The sequence below is a fragment of the Theropithecus gelada genome, chromosome 2 (assembly GCF_003255815.1).
Source record: "Theropithecus gelada isolate Dixy chromosome 2, Tgel_1.0, whole genome shotgun sequence".
NCBI classification, from domain to species: Eukaryota; Metazoa; Chordata; class Mammalia; order Primates; family Cercopithecidae; genus Theropithecus; species Theropithecus gelada.
The window spans coordinates 41,411,389-41,428,559 of record NC_037669.1 but is presented as its reverse complement, the minus strand read 5'-3'; the positions used below and the strand labels follow the sequence as shown (position 1 = coordinate 41,428,559).

Here is a 17,171-nt window from a genome sequence, read left to right as displayed (position 1 = left end):
ATTAATTTATTATTCAATACGGGAGCAGTTTACTTTGTTCTGACCCAGCATAATGGAGCCTGTCTTCTCATAGCTGTACGGGCATTGATGGGCAAGCCCAGAAATGCCACTTTCCTTATTCTTTAAGCTGTCCTTCAGGGACTCTTGTTTTCTTGCATGGCTTTTTAGTACTACCTGCATGTCCTACCCCTTACTGGGGAGGAATTTATTGATTCGGTTGCAAGCCATGGTTACCTTTGAGAGCATAAAGCAAACGAGTATTACTTTTGTTCCTGTCCCCTGAGGAAAGAAAAAAGGAAGATAAGGATGTATTTTTCTGCACCTAATGCATCCAGATCCACGACCTCTGTTTGCCCTTGAATGGAATGATTCAGATACTCATTCAACCTCACAACTAACCTGGACAGTTCTCCCTCAAGGGCTGCGGGATAACCCACACTTGTCTGGAAATGCTCTAGCTAAGGACTTGAAGAATCTACAACTGCGAAAGGGCACAATTATCTAGTATGTAGATGATTTGCTCATTGCTAGCCCAACTAAAGAGAACTCAGATAATACTACTGTTAAATTGCTAAATTTCCTGGGAACTAGTGGATATAGGGTGTCACCACACAAGGCTCAGATTTCTACTCAGAAAGTCAAATATTTTGGATATGTCTTTTTTTATATTTTTTTATTATTTACTATTTGTTTCTCTTTTTCTTATTTGTAACACTCCTCCAGAATCAATTTGGGATATATCTTAACCTCTGGTACCCAAGCAATAGCCTCAGAATGGAAGGAAGCTCATTCAAGAGCCCCAGACCAAGAAATCAATGTGGGCCTTTTTAGGAATGACTGGGTTCTGCCACTTATGAGTGCCTGGATTTGGGCAAACATTTCAAGCTTCTATGTGAGGTTCTATAAAGGACAGATTTAAAACCCTTTGATTGGAATGAGAATTGCAGACAAAACTTCAATACTGTCAAAGTGAAATTGGGCTCTGCTCCAGCCTTAGGAATCCCCAACTTGGATAAGCCATTTTTCCTTTATGTGGCCAAAAAGCAAGGTTTGGCCTTGGATGTTCTTGTCCAAAAATTGGGGAATATTCCACAGCCAGTAGCCTACTTTTCTAAGCAACTAGACCATGTGGCTTCTGCATGGCCTGGATGCCTTGGGGCTGTTGCAGCTACTGCTCTTCTGGTAGATGAAGCTAATACACTAACATTAGGACAGCACCTGGAGGTTTTGATCGCACACCAAGTCCAGGGGTTCCTAGAGGCTAAAGGGCACCAGTGGATGATGGGAGGATGTTTATTAAAGCATCAGACCTTACTGTTAGACACACCAGACATAACTCTTGAAATTCGCCAAGTAAACCCAGCTGCTTGTCTGCCAGAGTCCACAGACGCTGTAAACCATTCCTGTCTACAGGTTATGGAGCAATTTATTCTAGCAGGCCAAACTTAAGGGATGAGCCCCTTAACAATCCTGAGGCAGAATGGTTTACAGATGGAAGCTGAGCTAATTGCTCTTACTAGGGCCCTGCAATTGGAAAAGGATGTAAAAATTAACATTTATGATGATTCCAAGTATGCCTTTTTAATGCTTCATGGTCATGCCAACATTTAGAAAGAGTGGGGACACCTGACCGCTAAGGACTCCCCCAGAAAACATCACTCAGATATTTTGAGCTTGTTAGATGCTGCTTTACTGCCAAAGGAAATGGCTGTAATTCATTGCAGAGCACATTTTGATGATATTATTAAAGGAAATGCCCTTGCAAATGTAGGGGCCAAGGCCACTGCACTAAAAGAGCCAGTTACGCTTATGGGCATCCTAGTGCCCGCAGCCCCAGATATAGCTGAGCCAGTGTACTCCAAAGAAGAACAAAAATGAGCCAGGGATCACGATTTGGCCCAGGCCCCCTCTGGCTGGCTAATAGTAATAAATTACTAATGCCAAGTGTCAATCAGTGGAAAATAGTTAAGCATTTTCATAATTCCACTCATTTGGGAAGGGATTCTTTATTTCAGTTGATACCTTATTTATTTATGGGAAAACTTTTCAAGATACTAAAACAGATGACTTGAGCCTGAAAGCTCTGTGCCCAAAATAACCCAAACAGCCAGGCATTGCCCCCATCTCTAGTTAAACCTGTCCAACATAGAGGAATCTATCTGGGTGAAGTCTGGCAACTAGACTTTATTTAAATGCCTCTCTGTAGGGGATTCAATTATTTACTGGTGTTTATTATTACCTTCACTGGTTAGGTTAAGGCTTTACCCCACTTGATCCAAAAGAGCTTTAGAGGTCTCAGCCCGGCACGGTGGCTCATGCCTGTAATCCCAGCACTTTGGGAGGCTGAGATGGCTGGATCACAAGGTCAGGAGATCGAGACCATCCTGGCTAACACAGTGAAACCCCGTCTCTACTAAAAATACAAAAAATTAGCTGGGTGTGGTGGCAGGCACCTGTAGTCCCAGCTACTTGGGAGGCTGAGGCAGGAGAATGGCGTGAATCCGGGAGGTAGAGCTTGCAGTGAGCCGAGATCATGCCACTGCACTCCAGCCTGGGCGAAAGCAGGGAATACCTGAACCAAAAACAACACAAAAATAAATAAAAAAAGAGCCTTAGAGGTCTCTAAATTTTTTTTTTTTTTGAGATGGAGTTTCACTCTTGTCACCCAAGCTGGAGTGCAGTGGCATGATCTCGGCTCACTGCAACCTCTACCTCCTGAGTTCAAGCGACTCTCCTGCCTCAGCCTTCCAAGTAACTGGGACTACAGGCATGCATCACTACACCCAGCCAATTTTTGTATTTTTAGTAGAGACAGGGTTTTACCATATTGGCCAGGCTAGTCTGAAATTTTGACCTCAGGTGATCCGCCTGCCTAGGCCTTTCAAAGTGCTGGGATTATAGGCGTGAGCCACCACACCACACCTATCTAAAAGTTTATTAAAAGAAATAATTCCTCAGTTCGGGTTATCTGAAAGACGGCAAAGTAGCTATGGCCCCTCTTTCACGGCAGGCATAACCCAATATCTATCCTTGGCATTGGGAATCCAATATCATCTTCGTTCTGCATGGAGACCACAATCCTCTGGAAAAGTGGAAAGGGTTAATCATAAGCCAAAGAGGACTCTAGCTAAATTTTGCCAGGAATCATCAGAGACCTGGCTATCTCTATTGCCTGTAGCTTTACGGCAGGTTTGAGCTGCTCCAAAGGGAAACTTATAATTAAGTCCTTTTGAATTAACATAAGGAAGCCCTTTCCTAACTGCAAATCTCCTAATAGATGAAATGATTCATTAAAAATATGTCATCAATCTAGGACAAATGCAAAACGCACTGTGTGAATATGGATATAAAAGGCTTTCCCTCCCCACGTGAGAAGAAAATTCTGTTTCAGTTCAACTAGGGTATTTAACCTTACTAAAGACTTAAATGGAAGGGTCTCTAGCGACCAGCTTTCCCCAATGTGGAAAGGACCATATCAAGTGCTCTGAGCACTCCAATAGCAGTTAAACTGCAAGGGATTCACAGTTAGGTACATTTGTCTTGAATTAAACCTGTTTCTTATGAAGCCCCACAAGCTACCAACACCCAGTCTGCTAATCTAGTCTACTCTTGTGAGCCAGTAGAAGGTCTACACTTCCTCTTCAGGAGAAATCCTTGGAAGCTTCTTCTTACAACGTGATGCTCTGGATAAGCTTGGGGGCAAGGTTAGTTTTCCTGATCCTCCTCCTGGTCATCTTTTACTTTTACTGGTATGAGTCTGTCCCAGCTGTGGGTAAGCAATATCTATGCCCTTACAGGATGTAACTATAGAACACAGCTTCTCTTTTATTCGTATCTGTTTTGGGGCTTCTGTCCTTCCTTTCACTATTGCTGGAGGTTCAAATCTTTTCTTACAATGGGCACAGGACTACGCCAATGCTCTCTTGCTGGATTTGTGAGCTATTGCCCTTCTCTAGCACCTCAGGCTTGCCCTGGTGGATATCCCCCACACAGGACATGCTTAGATAACTTACAGAATACTTAGAGGGACTTAAATAATGGATAGGAGCATAAATATCTGGCCTGACTTGGAACAATGTAACCCAATGGCCGGTTAATAACACTTTTAGCAATTCTGGGCATAGGAAGCCATTCTCAGCAAATGAGACCACAGAAAAGTTTCTTGCACTGGGTACCTCCTTTCTAGACCCAAAGATAAACATCCGAACTAAAAAGCTCAAAAACTCCAGTTTTGAAAAATGATTTCTTCAAATTTGGGATGGTTTTATATGACTAACCACCTCTGCAGCACACCTAAGTCAGGTAGTCCCATTGTGTTAGGAACAATGGAATCACTCCCTTGATGCTTCGACAAATGCTACTTGTGTCATGGGATGGATTCCTGCAAGACAATGCCAACATACCATAGTCCTGCAACAAATGGACTTATCTGCTACGTGAAGCTTATCTTGACCCTGGGTCACTGGACAAAGACTATTTTAAAAAGCCAGCTGGGCCGGCCTAGTGGCTCATGCCTGTAATCTGAGCACTTTCAGCACTTTGGGAGGCCGAGGTGGATGAATCACTTGAGGTCAGGAATTTCAGACATCTGTAATTATCCGGGTGTGGTAGTGTGCACCAGTAATCCCAGCTACTTGGGAGGCTGAGGCAGGAGAATTGCTTGAATCCAGGAAGTGGAGGTTGCAGTGAGCTGAGATCATGCCACCGCATTCCAGCCTCGGCAACAGAGTGAGACCACGTCAAAAAAAAAAAAAAAAAAAAAAAAAAGCCAGCCAACCTTCTCCACATAACCAGCATGTGGGCCAGATCCATTTTTCGTGGGTATAACCACTTGGCCTCACTCTTTCTACCATCTATTAGATCGGAAGATGCTATCTGGCATGTTGAGGCCATTGTCAATGATACCCAATGGGGTTTAAGTAACAGCCTGTGAGATACATCTTTTATAAATGCTGAAATGTATTATATGCGTAAGGCTGTCATGCAAAACAGAATGTCACTAGATAGTCTGACTGCAGCACAGGGAGGAACCTGTGCTATTATCAGAACTAAATATTGTATATATATCTCAAATAACTCAGACAATATTTATTTGACCCTCCAGATATAAATCAACAAATTAAAGCCATCTCTAATCGCACACTGTCTTTAGATAATGACTAGCATCATGGTTTGGGTCAGGGCCATCATGGTGGAAAAAGTTCCTTTTGTTACCCTGGCTATAATAATTGGAATAGGCATAGCTTTACATTGTGGATTTTATTGTTGCTGCACATTTTGTATGTTTTGCATGGTCCTATTCTTATTATTAATCCTTAATTCACAACGTATGGTACTAATATATCATGATTTATAATTATAACTATAATTCTTATATAAAACTTTCTATGTTTATAGAAACTTTTTTTTGTATGACTTTCTATGTTTATATATAACTTTCTGTGTTTCAGGATATCAACTTATGAGTGATCTACAAACCTACAGACCTATTGCTCCTCCAGTCAACTGCAACAGCTTCAAGCTACCTCTGGTTAAGACCCCTCCCAGCATGACAGGTCCCTTAAAGTTAGGCAGGGTTAATATCAATGACCTTTCTCAGCAGGAAGAGGTTCCAGAAGACTGACCCCCACCCTTCAGTGTCCCTTAGGATTAAGAGTCCACTTGTGACAGAAGGGGGAAATATGTTAGAGGAACCCCTACTTATCAGGCCTCTGGCTTAATAAAACATGACCAGAGCCGGACACGGTGGCCCACACCTGTAATCCCAGTACTTTGGGAGGCCAAGGCGGGCAGATCACAAGGTCAGGAGATCGAGACCATTCTGGCTAACACAGTGAAACCCCATCTCTACTAAAAATACAAAAAATTAGTTGGGCGTGGTAGCACACACCTTTAGTCCCAGCTCCTCTGGAGGCTGAGGCAGGAGAATTGCTTGAACTGGGGAGGTGGAGGTTGCAGTGAGCAGAGATCATGTCACTGCACTCCAGCCTGGGCAACAGAGCGAGACTCCATCTCAATAAACTACCATCAGAGTGAACAGGCAACCTACAGAATGGGAGAAAATTTTTGCAATCTACCCATCTGACAAAGGGCTAATATCCAGAATCTACAAAGAACTTAAACAAATTTACAAGAAAAAATCAAACAACCCCATCAAAAAGTGGGCGAAGGATATGAACAGACATTTCTCAAAAGAAGACACTTATGCAGCCAACAGACACATGAAAAAATGCTCATCATCACTGGCCATCAGAGAAATGCAAATCAAAACCACAATGAGATACCATCTCACACCTGTTAGAGTGGTGATCATTAAAAAGTCAGGAAACAACAGGTGCTGGAAAGGATGTGGAGAAACAGGAAAACTTTTACACTGTTGGTGGGACTGTAAACTAGTTCAACCATTGTGGAAGACAGTGTGGTGATTCCTCAAGGATCTAGAACTAGAAATACCATTTGACCCAGCCATCCCATTACTGCGTATATACCCAAAGGATTATAAGTCATGCTGCTATAAAGACACATGCACATGTATATTTATTGTGGCACTATTCACAATAGCAAAGACTTGAAACCAACCCAAATGTCCATCAGTGGTAGACTGGTTTACAAAAATGTGGCACATACACACCATGGAGTACTATGCAGCCATAAAAAAGGATGAGTTCATGTCCTTTGTAGGAACATGGATGAAGCTGGAAACCATCATTCTCAGCAAACTATTGCAAGGGCAGAAAACCAAACACCGCGTGTTCTCACTTACAGGTGTGAATTGAACAATGAGAACACTTGGACACAGGGTGGGGAACACCACACACCAGGGCCTGTCGTGGGGTAGGGGAAGTGGGGAGGGATAGCATTAGGAGATATACCTAATGTACATGACGAGTTGATGGGTGCAGCACACCAACATGACACATGTATACATATGTAACAAACCTGCATGTTGTGGACATGTACCCTAGAACTTAAAGTATAATAATAATAAAAAAAAAACATGACCAGAGTGATGTCATCTTTAAGTGAATAGTGAGGCACCCACAAGGCACCTGTAGGGTTAATACTTATGATCTGAAAATAGCCACATCCCAAGCTGACCACCACTTATAATTACAGAATATTTATGGCCAGACAAAACATCTCTCACCAAGCCTACAGAATGTCCATATGTCCCGAGAGTGTAGCCCTCTTTACTTAAAGATAATGTTAATGAGCAAGTTCAGGTTAAAGTATTGATGGTCATCGATAACACTGACAGCCACTACCTTTAGTGAGCACATCGGAGCACGTCTGCACATTCCAAGTTAACTTACCTCTTTATAGTTTCTTGTAAGTACAGACGCTAACAAAAGATGGAGCACTCCTCCTCTTGCTGAGGATGTCCTAGTCTGTAACAGAGTAGTTTCCAATAAACTTGCTCTTTCACTGTGCTCTGTGACTTGCCTCAAATTCTTTCCTGTGAGAATCTAAGAATTCGCTCTTGGGGTCTGGATCAGGGCACTCTTTTCTGGCAACAATTAAGACATCAGAGTAAAACCCTCATGAATAGAACTAGTGCCCTTGTAAAAGAAGCCCGAGAGATCCTTTGTGCCTTCCACCACATGAGGACAGGAGTAAAAGTTGGCAGTCTGTGACCCAAGAAGGCCCTTACCAGACACGGAATCTGCTGGCATCTTGATCTTGGCTTTTCCAGTCTCCAAATAGTTTCTGTTGTCTGTAAGCTGCCCAGTCTAGAATCTTTTGTTAGAGAAGCCTGAATGGACAAAAATGGACTGTGTTGGAGCAGAATAGGATCCAGCAGGAAACACATCTTTTGGGTCCAAGAGTCCAGCTACTGATCTCTTAACATGCAATGTAATGTGCAGGTGGATTCCTGCCATATTCCAGTCACTTTTGGAAAAAAAGAGCCCATTATGGACTTACTGTGGACATTTTTAAATATTAGGCTAAAGTATCTGGAATTATTTGATACACAGTAGGGAGCCATTTAACACTGTAATTGGGGTGTTAAGTAAGAGTACTGGAGGAATAAATGGAGTAGGAAGACCTAGAGTTAGATACTGCTGTGTGGAGAATGCGATGGAAGCTTGGATGGGTGAGACTGATGACAGTAAAAATAGTCAAGATGAGACACACAGAAGACATTACAAAGGGAGAATCACATTTTTATTTCCAGCTGGGATGGCAAAAAAGGAAACAAAGTTGATGCCAAGATTTCAAACCAGGAAGAAAGAATGTTGGCTATAATTTTTGAGAAAAATAGAGATCTAAAGAGGGAACAATTTGGGGAGGAAAGATGGGTCCTGCAAGTTTAATACAAGATGCTTGAGAGGGTGATAGATTTCATGGATGGGAAGATGAGGGACTGGAATGTGGAGATGCAGATTTGAGAAGTATCCACTTGCAAGTGAGAGAGGAAGCCGTATGTGGGGAAGTAAAAACACAGAATAGAAACTGAAGCCATGAATTACATAGCCAAGTATGGTGACTTTGGGGGAAATTAGGAAGAAGTAGAACCAGAGAAGGAGAGACCAGAGAGCTAAAAGAGTCAGGATTATGCTGTCACAGATGCAAAGGAAAGAGTGAGCTACAGCCTCAAGTGATACTGCCAAGTTAAGAACAATGATGACAATGCTACTGCTTATGGGAGGTCCCCAAAGAGCTCTTGCCGGAGCAAGTGTGGCATTTTAGCTGTGCAGTGTGACCCTTAGCCATTGAAAATGTGTTGTTTGCTGATAGAGGAAGGAAAAGCTAGTAAGCATATAATCCATTGTTGGCAGGGCCTGTCCTGGCTGAGAGAATGTGACCATCTATTTTTATTCAGAAGATAAATTCACCAATGAGGACAAAGTCTGGATAATTCAGAGTCCCCTGCTGGTTTTTAGATGGGAAAGAAGGGAAAAATCACAAATGGAATAAGGCTCTGTGAAAAAAGCTACCAGCTCCAGGAATGTCTAACTTCATATTTGCCATGCAGTTCTGTCATTAAGTTGAGCTCAGTTCCTGGGAAGGAAAAGAAGGGCTGGCTAGTTCTGTGTGCTTCCATGTGTGTGGTGAGAACTCTGCCCCAGCAGCAGGAATGTGTCTGGCTGGAGGCATACTGGTGATTAACTCTTAAGCTCAATCATTTCTTATCCTTCAGCACTATGGAGTATGGTTCTTGGGAATAGTATTTTCTTGGGAACCGTATTATTGAAGCTGGAAACATTTATGGTACAGCCTTATTGCTCTCCAGCTCTTTGAAGTTACTTGAAAATTTCCCTCTAAGGGATAACAAAGATGCTTTTGGTTTTTTTCATGTTTCTATTTAAAGATCTCCTACCAGGCTTTGGAGCTACACCTGATGAGTGACTGAGAGAGGATGTGTGCAGAGCAGAAAGGCGTGGTGAGTAGAGACCACTCCAGAGAAGTTTGCCAGTGAAAGGAAGGGGGAAGATGAAATAGCCTCACATCTGTGAACAAATCACATCTGAGCCTTTTGTTGTATATGTGGGGGAAATTGTTCTCACTGAGATAAGGGTCAATCTGGAACTCTCGATAGTCTAATCATGACTGGGTAAGTGGGATGACCAATTTGTCCTGGTTTGCTTGGGACTCTCCTGGTTTACCACTGAAAGTCCCATGTCCCAGAAAATGCCTGAGTCCTGGGCAAACTTGGACAGTTGATTGATCACCTTAAGTAGGAGCCAACTGGTGTTGCCCCAAAATGATCAAATTAGATATATCATTGGTTGCCTTGCAATAGAAGATGCCCTGTTCTCCCAATCTTCTCTGTTCCTGTGCACAGTAACAGGATCCTTATCCTCCATGGGGTTTGTCTGACTTTCCTAGATTGACAGATTTCTCTGAGTTTTGGGTGTTATGGAGGCAGAGAAATGAAATGTTAGTGCCTTTCCTATGCTTTTACATAACACCTCATTTAATTCTCACAACAACCATGTGAGGTGGGTACTACCATTTCCAATTTACGAATAAGGATTCTGAAGCACAAAGAGGCCTAGGCCTGTCTGTCTTCAAACTCTATACTCTTTGCTACATCACACTTGTCCCTCAGAGACCCACAGAGACACAGGTGTTTGATCCACATGGTCTGGGGAAAATGCAAGCCCATTGCTAGAGATGGGGCATAGAATAGTGTCCACATGTATTGATCTTTTCAGGTTGTAAAGGAGCCAGATGCCCTTCCTTAGGAAGCACCTCCATCCTTATGGTGATTTTTTTTGGTACTTCTTTGGATCATATCCCATACTGTGCCCTCTCTGAGCAGAGAAAACAAGAGGAGCATCCAGGCCAATGGCTTTGCATTTCAGAGGATACAAATGTGAAAGGGAAGGTTGTAGGGTTAAAAAATATGCACTACGTAGGTCAGGTGCTGTGGCTTATGTCTACAATCCCAGCACATTGGGAGGCCGAGGTGGGAGATTGCTTGAGCTCAGGAGATTGAGACCAGCCTGGGCAACATAGCAAGACCTTGTCTCTACTAAAAAAAAAAAAAAAAAAGCCGGGCGCGGTGGCTCAAGCCTGTAATCCCAGCACTTTGGGAGGCCGAGACGGGCGGATCACGAGGTCAGGAGATCAAGACCATCCTGGCTAACACGGTGAAACCCCGTCTCTACTAAAAATACAAAAAAACTAGCCGGGCGAGGTGGCGGGCGCCTGTAGTCCCAGCTACTCGGGAGGCTGAGGCAGGAGAATGGCATAAACCTGGGAGACAGAGCTTGCAGTGAGCTGAGATCCGGCCACTGTACTCCAGCCTGGGTGACAGAGCGAGACTCCGTCTCAAAAAAAAAAAAAAAAAACAGCCAAGTGTGGCCAAGTGTGACACATGCCTGTAGTCTTACCTACTTGGAGGGCTGCCACGGGAGGACTGCTTGAGCCTGGGAGATTGAGGCTGCAGTGAGCTGTGATCATGCGACTGCACTCCAGCCTGGGCACCAGAGTGAGACTTCGTCTCAACAAAAATATATATATATATACACACACACATATATATATGTGTGTGTGTGTGTGTATGCACTACAATATGGTTTCTGATATTTAAAATGAAATATCTACTAGATCAAAGCACTCAGATTATAGAAACTCTTCACTGTGAAAAGGTTGACAAAAATCTATGCCTGAGACAGAGTATGGCTATCCAGTTGCCATTTCCCTTTTAATTTCTATGCCTTGTGTTCACTTTTTTTTTTTTTAGAATCAGAATCTCGCTCCTGTTACCCAGGCTGGAGTGCAGTGGCACGATCTCGGCTTACTGCAACCTCCACCTCCTGGGTTCAAGCAACTCTCCTTCCTCAGCCTACTGAGTAGCTGGGATTACAGGTGTGCGCCACCACAACCAGCTAATTTTTGTATTTTTAGTAGAGACACGGGTTTTGCCATGTTGACCAGGCTGGTCTCGCGAACTCCTGGCCTCAGGTGATCCACCCACCTCGGCCTCCCAAAGTGCTAGGATTACAGGCATTAGCCACCGCGCCTGGCCCCTGTGTTCACATTTAAATTCTTGCTTCTTGTCTGAAAAAGCAGTATATTCTATCCTCTTAAAAATGAACAGAAGTTAAATATATGGTCTACACATTTTCTCCAAAATATGAGTGTTAAAGTTCCCCTGTAGGAGATAGCAGTCAAACTAATATAGGTTAGACTTAAGTAGTCCGAAGATCTACATGGAATGTGCTGGACGTAGTTTAAATGAAACATAGGGGCCGGGCGCGGTGGCTCAAGCCTGTAATCCCAGCACTTTGGGAGGCCAAGACGGGCGGATCACGAGGTCAGGAGATCGAGACCATCCTGGCTAACACGGTGAAACGCCGTCTCTACTAAAACATACAAAAAACTAGCCGGGCGAGGTGGCGGGCGCCTGTAGTCCCAGCTACGTGGGAGGCTGAGGCAGGAGAATGGCGTGAACCTGGGAGGCGGAGCTTGCAGTGAGCTGAGATCCGGCCACCGCACTCTAGCCTGGGTGACAAAGCGAGACTCCGTCTCAAAAAAAAAAAAAAAAAAAAAGAAAGAAACATAGGCTGGTGGAAGGACCAGGTGTGTGAGCCTTAGGCATAGCTTGTTTTTTTAAAGAAATAGGGAAGCATTTAGCACCTGGCAAGGGGGCAGCAACTCGATTTGATGTAGATTGTGGTGCTGTGTGGACCACGCAGAAAGGAGTAAATTGGGCCCAGTTTAGTGGCTCGTGCCTGTAATCCCAGCACTGTGGGAGACCAAGGTGGAAGGATTGCCAGTTAGGTGGGAAGGCCTTGATGAAAGATCTGGAAAAGGAGTGGGCAAATTCTACCCACTTCTTTCCATCTCCACCACTGCCCAATGCCAGGCATCATCCTTGCTCACCCGGTGTAGTGCAATGGGTTTATGATCAGTCTTACTCCTTCCATTTTCACCATGTCTCAATTCACACACCAGGTCCTTCCACCAACTCACATTCCATTTAAACTACGTCTAGCACATCTAGTAAAATCTAGTTCTGTGTGAATCTTTGGAATATTTAAATCTAAATCATATTATGTTCACTGCTAAGACAGGGGAATTTTAAAGCTTCTATTTTGGGGAGAATGGATTGGCCATATTTAAAAGCAGGAAGTGTAATTTTTAACAATTTACAAAACTAGGTTATTACTCCCCCACTTAAAATTTCCAGTGGATTCCCTTCACAAGGAAATAAACTCTGAAATCCTTCTCTTGGCCCATGAGGCCATGCATGAGCTCTCCCCTGCTTGCTCTTTTACCTGACCTCCCGCCCTTATGCACTTTGCTCTGGTCTTGTCACTTATTCCAGCACAGGGCCTGTGTACCTGCTCTTTCTACCAGGAGAATTCTCCTCTCGTTCTGTATTTGCACTGTGGACTCCTTCTTGCCACTTAGTTTTCTGCTTACATGTTACCTCCACAGAGAATCCTTACCTGACACCCCCAATATAAAGTAAATCAATGAGCACTCCCATGAATAAGCTGAGTGATTTTTGACAAGTTAATCTCCCTAAAGCTAATTTATTAATTCAAAAATAGGGCTTATAGGCAGGGCACGGTGGCTCACACCTGTAATCCCAGCCCTTTGGGAGGCTGAGGTAGGTGGATCACTTGAGGTCAGGAGTTCGACACCAGCCTAGCCAACATGGAGAAACCCCATCTCTACTAAAACTACAAAAAAGTAGCCGGGTGTGGTGTCAGGCACCTGTAATCCCAGCTGCTCAGAAGGCTGAGGCACAAGCATCACTTGAACCTGGGAGGCAGAGGTTGCAGTGAGCCAAGATCATGCCACTGCACTCCAGCCTGGGCAACAGAGTAAAATTCTGTCTTTAAAAAAAAATAATAATAATAGGGCCTATAATAACTCATAGGGTTGCACGAGCATCAAATGAGATGAAATAAGGAGTGTGTAATAGATGAGTCACTCTATGAGGAAGGTCATTCTCACAGTCAACTCCCTCCTCCAGGCCTTCATGTGTTCTCACTGTCCTCCTGTAGCCCATGTCTGGCCTTTCCATTTTCAGTCCCCCTCACTCCAATGTATCTTATATTCCACTGTCAGTTTGATGATATTAAAATTCTATTTTTAAAAAATTATTTCCCCACTCTTTTAAGAATGTAAACCTCCACACTTCCCCCCACTTTCGGCCCCCTTTAATCACCATGAGCCATTCCTTAAGCACTTAGGAATTCGAATAGTACAGCTTTAGGACTGAAACTTTGTAGATGCCGTAAAGACAACTTGAAGGCATCTTTGTTTCCTAGGCCAAAATTTGTAATTTTTATTGCTCATCTGAGTTATTCTGCTCATTAAGAAAAAAGGAAATCGAGGTCCTTGAGACTTGCCTTCTCTCTTGTGATTGACTGTGGCAGTTGGCAGAACCTGGCAAAGTTGCTGTGATGGTGAGAATGGTGAGAGAGGTTCCAATGATGGGCACAAGTGTTGTCGCCAGCAAGGTGTGTGCAGGCAGTGGAAGGAGGTCTGACCGGAATATCAACAGAGGGTGATAATACCTTTTTAGGACCCACCAATTGGGCTTCTAGGGACTGAAGGGTGAGTAGAGCCAACACTGCCCCCAGCACTCAGTCAAAGAACATTGAATAGGATTGAATTGAATTAAACTGAACCATTAAAAAGGCAGCATTTTAAAAGCTGTGACAGTAATTTGGAACAAATTTAGGAAGAAAGTAGAGTGATGTCAGATGTATGCTAATTGGGGCTGCTTTTTTTTTTTAAGGTGAAAAGGAAATCATTTCAACTTAGGTTAATGTAGGCCTCATTGAAGAAAAGACCTCAGTGGGCTGGATTTATAATAGATACTCTGAGCACTGCCAGATTGTTTGCAGGGGATTAAAGTACTTTTTCTTTTTAACACTTGGCAGTCATAGAATCCGAACTCTGAATCAGGCAGATAATAAGAAATCTGCTATTCCATAGCTTCTCAAACTTCAACATGCAAAGGAATCACCCAGGCAACCTTTTTAAAATGCAGATTCTGATCCAGTGGGACCCGGGTGAGGCCTGAGACTCTTCCCTTGCAACAAACTCCAGATGAAGCTGATGTTCTAAGGACCTCATTTTGAAAGGAAAGGGTCTGTTTTAACCTCCTTGTTTCCTAGAAGAGAAACTGAGGGTCTGAGAAGTGAAATGTCTTGTCTATGCTCCCAGATTGTCTGGTTCTAGTCAAGTGCCTTTTTTCTATTGTGCTTTGAAGTTTTATTGAGAGTCTGTAGATATCACAGCACCACACAAAGCTACCTGAGTGGTGACAGCCAAGGCATGTTGGCAGTCCTACCAAGGGCAGAGTAGGACGAAGCCTGGAAGAAGGAGGAGGTGGTGACCAAGTGTTGCTGGCCAACAAAGTCATGCTAACACATATAGCAGGTGTATTTAAATCACTGACTCAAGCAAAAGAGAATGGGATTAGCAGATAATAGTTTTAACATTCTTTTCTATAATTTTAAAGTTAGTAGGCAAACAGGGTTGATGTCAGGGAGATATTTTTAGGCAAGGGGCCCTCTCAGCACCCCTCACATGATGTCAGTGACTAAACCATTCTGCCTCCTCATGTGGCTGGCCCTGGCAATAATGATTTATTTCTGAGCTTTAACTTCAGGGAAAGTGATGAGGTTAAAATTTAAAGGTCAAAGATATTTTTAACTCTTAACCTATTAACCAGCCAATTAATTACTTTAATTATGCATTGTTGACCTGTTTCTCTGCTATGGAAATATTTAATTGTAGGGAAAGAAAATTTGTGAAGTTAATTATTAAAGTAATCTCTTTGCCTTCTTGAGATTTTAGCACAATCAATTTGCTGAGGATAATTCCCACATTAGGTTCCATAATCCTTGGCTTCGATGCTGCGATTCCAGTACCTTCACTTTATCCTAAAACATAGCCACCCTTTTCCAGATCCATTCCACTTCGCAATCTGATTTCTCCAGCTATACTAGAAATCTCTCTACCTTTATACTTATTAGTTATTGAATTAGCTAGTTAATTCTCATATCTGGTGTTTATGTATCAGTACTATTCTATTAAATTACCATTGTATTGGCCAAGAAAGTGCTAAAGTAACTGGATTGTCTAGAGGTATCTGGGACTCAACCTGTCTGCTTGATTACTTGTAAGCCAACACACCCTAGTTTCACCAGGACCGCGCCCCAGCATACACCTTGGAGACCTTGCTGCTGTGGAAGCCCTGGAAAAATTAAATGAAGTTAGGTGATTATACACAGTGAATTTGCTTGTGCCCAGGAAACAGACATAATTATAACCCAGACACCTATAACAGAGACTTGGGGTACATATGGAGGTTACAGAGACAGACAGGAAGGAACCAGGAGTTAAGGTATCTGAATAGTTACTTTTGGTCTCCTTTTACTTGGCATTGGTGGCTTTAGCCTGTACACATCAAAGGTCAGAGTGTACAGAATCCCTTTTCCTGCATAGGCCACTTCCCAGGATGTCCTTAGCTGAACTTTGAACCAGTGAAAAACAAGAAAATAAACACTGTTCCCTTACCTTGCCAATTTTTAGTGCATGCAACACTATACGGTTATTCTAGAAGCGAGAAACTGTCTATACGTATAACTTTTGATACCTCAAGTATCATTAGTTATTTTACTTTTATCCCTCTGAATATGCAAAATAGTTCAAGCTTATAACAATCTTTGGTTTTGGTGCATAAGCCTGTATAAGTTTCTCAACTTGAAAAATATCTCACTTATATTTCATGGATGCACTTTGGACTCAAGAGAGCTGGGGAGAAGAGGGCCACACTTAGAGAATATTGTTGGAGAATAAAAGGTTTTAAACTCTGCAGAGTTTCAATAGTACATACAGAAAATACAGTTGTGCTTGTTAACCGGTAGTATGACACAGCAGATGAAATTTTAAGCTACTTGAGAATGACTTGCAATTAAACACAGCAAGTATTGACTGGAGAAAAGATCACAACATTTAGACTTCAGAAAAGAGAAATTCTGACCAAGTGCAGCTGCTCTTGCTTGTATTCTCAGCACTATGGGAGGCCAAAGGGGGTGGATCACTTGAGGCCAAGAGTTCGAGACCAGCCTGGCCAACAGGCGAAAACCTGTAGAAATAAGTGAAACCCCGTCTCTACTAAAAATACAAAAATTAGCCAAGCATGGTGGCACAGGCCTGTAGTCCCAGCTACTCAGGAGGCTGAAGCAGAGGATCTCTTGAACCTAGAAGGTGGAGGTTGCAGTGAGCTGAGACTGCGCCACTGTGCTCCAGCCTGGGCGGCAGAGGGAGGCTCTGTCTCAAAAAAAAATAATTACAATGAATTAAATAAACAAATAATAGAAATTCTGGGCCAGGCACAGTGGCTCACACCTGTAATCCCAGCAATTTTGGAGACTGAGGGGGGCAGATCACTTGAGGCCGGGAGTTCAAGACCAGCCTGACTATCAAGGTGAAACCCCGTCTCTACTAAAAAAATACAAAAATTGGCCAGATGTGGTGTGTGCCTGTAGTCTCAGCTACTCGGAAGGTTGAGGCAGGAGAATCACTTGAACCTGGGAGGTAGCGGCTGCAGTGAGCCAAGATGGTGCCACTGCACTCCAGCCTGGGCAACAGAGCAAGACTGTCTCAAAAAAGAAAGAAAAGGAAATAGAAATCCTGGGTTCTAGGCCTTCCACTTATTTCCTCACCACCTCCTCCACTCCCCCAGA

At 43.2% G+C, this 17,171-nt stretch overlaps 1 protein-coding gene across 1 annotated transcript in view; it reads right to left on the bottom strand.

Annotated features, from left to right (window-relative positions):
• Positions 1 to 17,171, bottom strand: part of FBXO40 (F-box protein 40) — a 34,906-nt gene that overhangs the window by 17,254 nt on the left and 481 nt on the right. The gene's annotated exons all lie outside the window — the stretch shown is intronic.